Here is a 9,989-nt window from a genome sequence, read left to right on the forward strand (position 1 = left end):
CTTCTAAAGCTGTCCAGTTCGGGTCAGGAGACCCATAGCCAGTCTGGACATCTCAAACCGTTCTGTGCAGTACTTGGACAGGCCTATTAATGTCTGTAAACTGTGTCTGGTGCTAATAACAAGCACCGACACCAGTAAAATTAGTTTATTGTCCATTATTGTGTTTGCCCCTTTAAGTATTTTTCTCAATGTCCCAGCTTCCTATAAGTTTCCCGTCTTGTTCTTCCTCCCTTAGCACTTTTGCCTTTTTAATGTCTCCATAACTTAATATAGAAGGTCCCAAAGGATTTCTTTCGAGATAAGGCTTGTTTTATGTTCTGCCACCCAAGGCTGTCGTCCAGGTCCTGAGCAGCTGCTTTTATATAAATGTCCCCTCATTATTATCTTTTTAAAATGAATGAGACATTGAAAAAAGCCTTGATGTTCAATTGGAAGAAACTTGTCTAAAGTTAATTTAACTCCGGTTTTCATTTATATGTAGCTAAGGCTACTTTCACACTAGCGTTTTCTGCAATCCGTCACAATGCGTCGTTTTGCAGAAAAAACGCATCCTGCAAAAGTGCTTGCAGGATGCGTTTTTTCCCCATAGACTTGTATTGACGGCGCATTTGCGACGGATTGCCACACGTCGCATCCGTAGAGCGACGGATGCGTCGTGCTTTGGCGGACCGTCGGGAGCAAAAAACGCTACATGTAACGTTTTTTGCTCCTGACGGACCGCTTTTTCCGACCGCGCATGCGCGGCCGGAACTCTGCCCCCCCCTCCCCGCACCTTACAATGGGGCAGTGGATGTGCCGGAAAAATGCATCCGCTGCACCCATTGTGCAATGCAGCAAACGCTAGCGTCGGAATCTCTCCCCGACGCATTGCGACGGGGAGATTCCGACGCTAGTGTGAAAGAAGCCTTATACAGTAGTTATTGCCATTATACAAGAGTATTTCCTTATCTTGTACTCCAAGCAAATCTAGAGCTACAAATAGCATTTACTAAATATTAGTGATGAGCGAGCGTGCTCAGGTGCTAACGGAGTGTCTTTGGCGTACTCTAAAAATATGTTCGAGTGCCAGTGCTTCCATGTCTCGCAACTGTTTGACAGCCGCAACACATGGATGTCACAAGGGAGTCACATCAACCAGGAAGACCTGGTTTAGAAGGTCACGTTGGGTAATGAATCGCAGTCCTCTTTAGAGATGTGTGATTCATGTAATATTTTAAATGGATTTCCTTTCCTTCAGTGTTGAGCGTGTTAAGGACTCTTTCCAAGCTGGATGAGACCATACATCCTGGTTGTTCTCAGCTGCAACTGTTTATCATTTCAAAAAGTGGAGAAGCCAGCGCTACTTGTAGTCAGAACGCAATACAAAAGTGCACATGCACATATTGATTTCTAACTGTATATCAAAATGAGACTATGTGAGAATGTGGTCTTGCTTTTAATACATTTAAGAGGCCGTAATGGCACAGCGAATATAAAAAACGTAGAGTTGGACTGCCCCATTATGAGAATGATGTGGCGGGGTGGCTCAAAGAATTGATCAATTGTTTGCTTGTCGTGCCGTCTCCCTCACCCTGTTATACTTACGTGTTCTTGGCATCCCGGCGCGGCTCTCCTGCGGCATCCTCTCTCCAGCGCTCGCTCCCGGCTTCTGCTGCTCGTCGGGTGCGCGCGCACGCCAGGTTCTATTCTACGCGTGCGCACCTCTAATCCCTGTTGGCACTTCCTGTCCTCTCTATAGTCTTGGAGGACCCTCTCCTCCCGGAAGTAAGGCGCAGCACTACTATATCTTCCTGTCAGCACCTCACCCCTGTGCCTGATAATCACTTGTGTTTCTCTAGTGCTCCTGGCTGCACGTGTATTCAGTGAATCTTCTTGTTCTCTGATTTTGTGCTCTGTTGTTTCCCCACAGAACCTTCGTCTGTCCCTGCAGTTCCTGTGTTCCTACAGTCCCTGTGTCTCTGCAGGCTCCGTGTCCCTGCAGTTCCTGTGTTCCTACAGTCCCTGTGTCTCTGCAGGCTGCGTGTCCTTGCAGTCCCTGTCTCCCTGCAGTCCCTGTCTCCCTGCAGTCCCTGTGTCCCTGCAGTGCTCATCTGTCCTGAGCCCCTGCGATACTCCGTCTGTCCAGTGTCTCTGCCGTTCCCGCCAGTTCAGTTTCTCTTCTACTCCTCTGGTCCTGTGTCTCCGTTTGCCTCTCCCCTTTTCCGCCTTGGTCCCCCAGCTTCCGTGGCGATAGTCCCTCACGGTCCTGCCCCTGACTCTCCCTGTATAGGAGGAGGTCTATCTGGTCAGCTAGTCCGTGAGGGGATCGTCGTCACGATCTAGAGGGTCCACCTTTTCTGCCAGAGAATCCTCACAGTATCATCAGGCCATGGACCCCGCTGGTGTCTCTGCTACTGAGAAGGAGTTACTCTTCTTGCGAGAAAACCAGACTAGGATCATGTCTTTCTTGAAGAACATGGAATCTTGTCTAGCGGCCCTACAGTCCTCTGATCCTGGAAATGCCTCTCAGCTGGCTGCTCTTCAGCAGGAGCTTGGCCAACAATGGGACATTCAGTCTCATATTTTGAATTTTATGGCCTCTGTAGATGATCGGCTTCTCTCTCTCCAAAATGTCGCCTCTGTTCCAATCCAGGCCCCCACTCCTCAACCTTCGTCCCGTTTAGCCAGACCTCCTCGGTATGGGGGGATCCAAAATTATGCTGTGGTTTTCTTAATCAATGCCAACTGCATTTCAAATTATCTCCGGTACTCTATCCCACCGGCTTTTGTTGTTTCCCATTTGGAGGGTGAGGCTCTGGCGTGGGTTGATCCCCTCTGGGAACGAGACGATCCATTAGTCACTCAACTCGCTCCTTTTTTAGATCCCTTTCGCAAGGTATTTGATGAACCTGGTCGTCTGGTTTCTGCCACAGAGTCTCTCTTCAACCTTCACCAGGGTACTCTTTCCGTAGCCCAGTACGCCATCCATTTTCAGACGCTGTTCTCAGATTTGGGTTGAAATAATGAGGCTTTGGTTGGTGCGTTCTGGCGTGGTTTGTCCTCTCGGATTAAGGATGAGTTGGCGGGTCGTGATACTCCCACCTCCCTGGACGATCTAATTTCTTTGGCTATACGCATAGATTTGCGCTTTCAGGAGCGCTCTCGCGAGGTTGTCATAGAGAGGAGACCTCTTTGTATGTCTACTCCTACTCGAGGGTCTTCTTTCCCTCAAGTCACTCCGGTTGCTTCCACATCTTCTCCTGAACCCATGCAGGTTGATCGCCTCAAGTCTGCCGAGCAATGCTGTAAGGAGAGCCTCGCACAGGGTCTTTGTTTTTATTGTGGCAGTGCCTCTCATCTTCTACGTTCCTGTCCTCTGAAGCCGGGAAACGCCTCCACCTAGGACAGGTAAGAGAGGCCTCCCTAGGTAGTTATGATTCCTCTCCTCCCCTGATTCTGTCTTTTATTTTACATTTGGGTTCCCGTCACTTTTCTCTTGACGCTTATGTTGACTCGGGAGCTGCTGGAAACTTTGTTCAACTAGAGGTGGTGAACAGACTTGGGATACCTGTTAGACCCTTGGAAACTCCTAGACATATAGCTTCTGTCGATAGTCAGCTTTTGCGGGAGACCGTCAACTTGGTTACGGAGGAGGTTGAACTTCAGATTGGAGCCCTACACCGTGAGAAGTTGTTTTTTTTTTGTCTTGCCCTCTCTATCTCATTCTTTCCTTTTGGGGCTTCCCTGGCTAAGAAATCACGAGCCCACCCTGGACTGGCGTACGGGGACAGTCTTGTCAGAATAGGTGTCTGCTCTCCGTCCTGCCTACTGGTTCCTCTCGACCTGCTCCGGAATCTGTGAATCTTCCTTCGGCCTATTGCTCTTTTTCAGACGTGTTTAATAAGAAGGAGGCGGAGATTCTACCACCGCATCGCCCTTAGGACTGTCCGATTGATCTGATTCCAGGTTTGACTCCCCCCTAGAGGTCGTATTTATCCTCTGTCTCCTACTGAGACTCAAGCCATGACCGAATACGTCCAAGAAAATTTGGCCAGAGGCTTTATTCGGAAGTCTTCTTCACCTGCAGGAGCTGTTTTTTTTTTTTGTTAAGAAAGATGGTTCCCTTCGTCCATGCATTGATTACCGGGGTCTCAATTCTATCACAATTAAAAACAAGTACCCACTTCCTTTTATTCCCGAACTTTTTGATCGTCTGTGTGGAGCACGAATTTTCACCAAATTGGATCTTCGAGGGGCCTATAATTTGATCCGTATCCGTTCTGGAGACGAGTGGAAGACTGCGTTTAACACCAGGGACGGCCATTACGAATATTTGGTTATGCCCTATGGGTTATGCAATGCACCCGTAGTCTTACAGGAGTTGGTGAATGACGTTTTTCGGGATCTTCTTTACACCTGTGTAGTGGTGTACTTGGACAATATTCTTGTGTTTTCACCAGATCTGTCTTCCCACAGGAGAGATGTTCGGCAAGTACTTCTGCGTTTGAGAGAGAATCGGCTATACGTAAAACTTGAAAAGTGCGTCTTTGAACAGTCGTCTCTACCTTTTTGGGTTTCATAATTTCCGATGCTGGTCTGCATATGGATCCGTGAAAAGTTTCTGCTGTGCTCAACTGGCCACGTCCACATGGAGTTAAAGCAATTCAGCGATTTCTTGGATTCGCCAACTATTATCGTCAGTTTATCCCTCACTTTTCCTCTTTATCAGCTCCCATCTCCTCCATGATTCGTAAGGGTGCCAACACTCACCATTGGTCTTTTGAGGCCAAAGAGGCTTTCCGATCTCTCAAGCAAGCCTTTGCCTCCGCGCCAATACTTCAACGTCCCGTAGCCAGTAAACCCTTCGTCCTTGAAGTTGATGCTTCTGCTGTCGGAGCCGGAGCTGTGCTCTCTCAAAGATCTGCTTCTGGTCATCTTGTACCCTGTGGCTTTTTCTCCAAGATTTTCTCTTCTTCTGAAAAGAATTATTCCATCGGAGATAAGGAACTATTGGCTATCAAATTGGCACTGGAGGAGTGGGGGTATCTGTTAGAGGGAACCTTACATCGTTTTGTGATCTACACGGATCACAAGAATCTGGCTTACATTCGTTCTGCGCATAGACTGAATCCATGACAGGCCAGGTGGGCCTTGTTCTTCCTCAGGTTCGATTTTTAACTTCGTTTCCTGTCTGGCAATATAAATTCTAAAGTTGACGCTCTGTCTAGGTCTTTTCAGTAGGTGGATATTGAGGAGAAGCCTGCGCACATCATCGATCCTGCCAGAGTCATCACGGTTGCTCCGGTTTCTCTCTCATCTTTGCCTCCGGGTAAAACCTTCATCGCTGAGGGGAACAGGAGACGCGTCTTACTTTGGGGTCATGCTTCCAAACTGGCTGGACATGTCGGTTTCAAGAAGACCTTCCGTTTGATCTCCCGCTACTACTGGTGGTCTACTCTGTCTAAAGATGTCCGAAGTTTTGTCGCCTCTTGACCTTCCTGTGCCAGGAATAAAATTCCCAGGCAATTACCTTCTGGACTTCTACATCCTCTGCCGGTGCCGCCTTCTCCGTGGCAACATTTATCTATGGATTTCATTAGACTTGCCTCGTTGCTCTGTTATCTTTGTGGTCATGGATCGTTTTTCTAAAATGGCTCATTTCATCGCTCTCCCTGGTTTACCTTCTGTTCCTGAATTGGCGAAGATTTTTGTTCATCATGTTTTTCGTGTTCATGGTCTTCCCCAACATATTGTCTCTGATCATGGAGCCAATTCATCGCCCGATTCTGGAGATCCGTCTGTAAGTCTATGAACATCTCGCTTGACTTTTCTTCGGCCTACCATCCACAATCCAACGGCCAAGTGGAACGTACTAATCAGACGTTAGTGACCTATCTCCGTCATTTCACTAATGCCCATCAGAATGACTGGTTTGATTTACCACCGTGGGCCGAATTTTCCTACAATAACCATCCCAGCAAAGCTTCCAGCAAGTCTCCATTTTTCATAGTCTATGGTCAACATCCTGGTCTTCCTCTACTGGTTCCTCCTGTCTCTTCTGTACCAGCGGCTGATCTTCTGTCTAGAGAGTTCTCCAGGGTCTGGCAGGAGACCAAGTCTCCAACTTAGGATGAAGAGACATACCGATAAAAGGCGTCTCGATCCTCCCATATTCCATCCTGGGGATAAGGTCTGGGTTTCGTCTAAGTTCATTCGTCTTAAAATCCCTTCACATAAGCTGGGTCACCGTTATATTGGTCCTTTCGAGGTTTTGACTCGCATTAATGATGTTTCTTATAAGCTTAAGTTACCTGCCTCTCTTCGTATTTCTAATTCTTTTCATGTGTCTCTCCTTAAGCCGGCGGTGTTTAATCAGTTTCATGCTTCTTCTCTTTGTTCTCCTTCACCTGTTTCTGCGGATGATGTCTGAGGTTAGGGACATTTTAGCTATGAAAAAACGCAGCGGAAAAACTTTGTTTTTGGTTGACTGGAAGGGTTTTGGTCCTGAGGAGAGGTCCTGAGAGCCCCGGGAGAACATTCTGTCTCCTCAAATTTTGTCCAGGTTTCTTTCTAGCCTTAGATTGAAGGGGTGTAAAGACGGGGGTACTGTCACGCCGCCTTCGCTGCCATCTCCCGCACCCTGTTATACTTGCGTGTCCTCGACGTCCTGGCGCGGCTCTCGTGCGGCGTCCTCTCTCCAGTGCTCGCTCCTGGCTTCTGCTGCTCGTCGGGTGCGCGCGCACGCCAGGTTCTGTTCTGTTACTTCAGCTCCAATTTGTTTTATTTTACCAAGGGTAACAGGAGAAAAGGTTGTTGTACAATTTGTCCTGAGTACGCTGATACCCCATATGTGGGGGTAAACCACTGTTTGGGCGCATGGGAGAGCTCGGAAGCGAAGGAGCGCCATTTGACTTTTCAATGCAAAATTGACAGGAATTGAGATGGGACGCCATGTTGCGTTTGGAGAGCCACTGATGTGCCTAAACATTGAAACCCCCCACAAGTGACACCATTTTGGAAGTAGACCCCCTAAGGAACTTATCTAGATGTGTGGTGAGCACTTTGACCCACCAAGTGCTTCACAAAAGTTTATAATGCAGAGCCGTAAAAATAAAAAATCATATTTTTTCACAAAAATGATCTTTTTGCCCCCAATTTTTTATTTTCCCAAGGGTAAGAGAAGAAATTGGACCCCGAAAGTTGTTGTACAATTTGTCCTGAGTACGCTGATACCCCATATGTGGGGGTAAACCACTGTTTGGGCGCATGGCAGACCTCGGAAGGGTTGGAGCGCCATTTCACTTTTCAATGCAAAATTGACTGGAATTGAGATGGGACGCATTTAGAGAGCCACTGATGTGCCTATGGAGCGCCCCCAGACACAGGGCCACGCGTTTCAGTACCGGGCCTCTCTGGTTCGGTTCCGAGGCTGTCAAGGTGGCTAGACCCGGTCTGCGACCCTGATAAGGGGCGTCCAATGAAAGTAGTATTGCAGTCTGTCAGGGGTTCGTGACGCCACCTGTGGTGTTCGGTCAGGATGACCGACGCTGCTATAGGGTCCACTGGGGTGATGGAATGGCAGCTGGATGGTATACCTTCCCACAGGTGAAGTATGTCCCCAGGGCTTCCCAGTAAGGTGGATGGTGATGGTGTGAGGTGCAGTCAATAATGAGGACACAAGGTTGCAGTCTCTTTACCTCTTTACTGAAGACTTCAGGATCCTCTATCCAGAGTACGTTTAACAGGGCTTTCAGAGACCGGCCGGTCCGATGGACACATCCAGAGTTTCCTTCACAGATGGAAATCTTTGCCTACCAATAGCGCCTGTGTGTTGTAGTCCTATCCTGCTGAGCATTCGGAATAGTCCTCACAACTGCTGTTCTCGTTCGTTCGTTCTCTACAGCTCTCTCTCTCTCTTTGGTTCCAGATGTTACTAGTTGCTAACGTCCCCCAGGTATGTTATGGCTAGGACGCCACCCGTATGACGGGAAGGATTGGAGGTCTTCCGGGACCCTAGAGACGCCCCTCTCTCAATGTTGCCCCCTGTGTCTTCGTAGGTGTAGAAGGTAGACAGCCAACCTATGACTGACTGTCCAGCGGAGTTTGAAGTAAGGCCTGAAGTCAGTTACTCCTACAGTGTTCCGGCCACTGACTACGCGCCTCAGTAAGATGTTGCCTTTCTCTCTCTCGGCACGACTCTTACTGGCTCTCCTTTGTGCTTGATCTCGTTTACACGGTTCCACAATATCCCTCCCTTCGTGTCTCTTTCTTAGGATACCGCCGCAGGGTGTGCAGGCGCGGTTCCGTCACGTTCTGTTCTGTTCGCTAGGCACCTGCCAGGTTCCCACGCCTGACAGGGACCCCCCTGTGCCTTCTCCCTGCAACACCCCCTGCCACGGGATGTTGCCTGGTACCAACCCAGTCAGCTTCTGACTAACTTCCTCCCCAGCCCCTAGTTTTACCAGTGTGAGGAGTGGCCCAATAAATAAAGCCTTTTTCTCCCCCTAGTGGCCGGAGTGTGAAGTGTAATGTGTTCTAGTGATACCTGGTCAGGAGAACTCCTTAGTGCCATCAGACGTACCGCTGCTCCCCTTAGTGGCAGAGCGCTATACTGCAACGACCAGGTCTCTGGGGCGCTGCACCTAAACAGTAGAAACCCCCAACAAGTGACCCCATATTGGAAACTAGACCCCCCAAGGAACTTATCTAGATGTGCTGTGAGAACTTTGAACCCACAAGTGTTTCACTACAGTTTATAACGCAGAGCCGTGAAAATAAAAAAACTTTTTTTTTCCACAAAAATTATTTTTTAGCCCCCAGTTTTGTATGTTTCCAAGGGCAACAGTTGAAATTGGACCCCAAAAGTTGTTGTCCAATTTGTCCTGAGTACGCTAATACCCCATATGTTGGGGTAAACTCCTGTTTTGGCGCACAGGAGAGCTCGGAAGGGAAGGAGCACTGTTTTACTTTTTCAACGCAGAATAAGCTGGAATTAAGATTAGACGCCATGTCGCGTTTGGAGAGTCCCTGATGTGCCTAAACAGTGGAAGCCCCCCAATTATAACTGAATCCCTAATCCAAACACACCCCTAACCCTAATCCCAACAGTAACCCTAAGCACACCCCTAACCCTAATCCCAACCCTATTCCCAACCGTAAATGTAATCCCAACCCTAACTGTAGCCTTAACCCTAGCCCCAACCCTAACCCCAACCCTAACCCTAGCCCTAACCCTTATGGGAAAATGGAAATAAATACATTTTTTTAATTTTTCCCTAACTAAGGGGGATGAAGGGGGGTTTGATTTACTTTTATAGCGGGTTTTTTAGCGGATTTTTATGATTGGCAGCTGTCACACACTAAAAGACGCTTTTTATTGCAAAAAATATTTTTTGCGTTACCACATTTTGAGAGCTATAATTTTTCCATATTTGGGTCCACAGAGTCATGTGAGGTCTTGTTTTTGCGGGACAAGTTGACGTTTTTATTGGTAACATTTTCGGGCACGTGACTTTTTTGATCGCTTTTTATTTCGATTTTTGTGAGGCAGTATGACCAAAAACCAGCTATTCATGAATTTCTTTTGTGGGTGGGGCGTTTATACCGTTCCGGGTTTGGTAAAATGGAAAAAGCAGTTTTATTCTTCGGGTCAGTGCGATTACAGCAATACCTCATTTAGATTATTTTTTTATGTTTTGGCGCTTTTATACGATAAAAACTTATTTTAGAGAAAAAAGAATTATTTTTGCATCGCTTTATTTTGGGAACTATAACTTTTTTTTATTTTTTCTTTGACACTGTATGGCGGCTCGTTTTTTTGCGGGACAAGATGACATTTTCAGCGGTACCATGATTATTTATATCCATCTTTTTGATCGCGTGTTATTTCACTTTTTGTTTGGCGGTATGATAATAAAGCGTTTTTGCCTCGTTTTTTTTTTTTACGGTGTTCACTGAAGGGGTTAACTAGTGGGACAGTTTTATAGGTCAGGTCGTTACGGACGCGGCGA

The sequence above is a fragment of the Ranitomeya imitator genome, chromosome 2, assembly GCF_032444005.1.
Source record: "Ranitomeya imitator isolate aRanImi1 chromosome 2, aRanImi1.pri, whole genome shotgun sequence".
In the NCBI taxonomy this organism is placed as follows: Eukaryota; Metazoa; Chordata; class Amphibia; order Anura; family Dendrobatidae; genus Ranitomeya; species Ranitomeya imitator.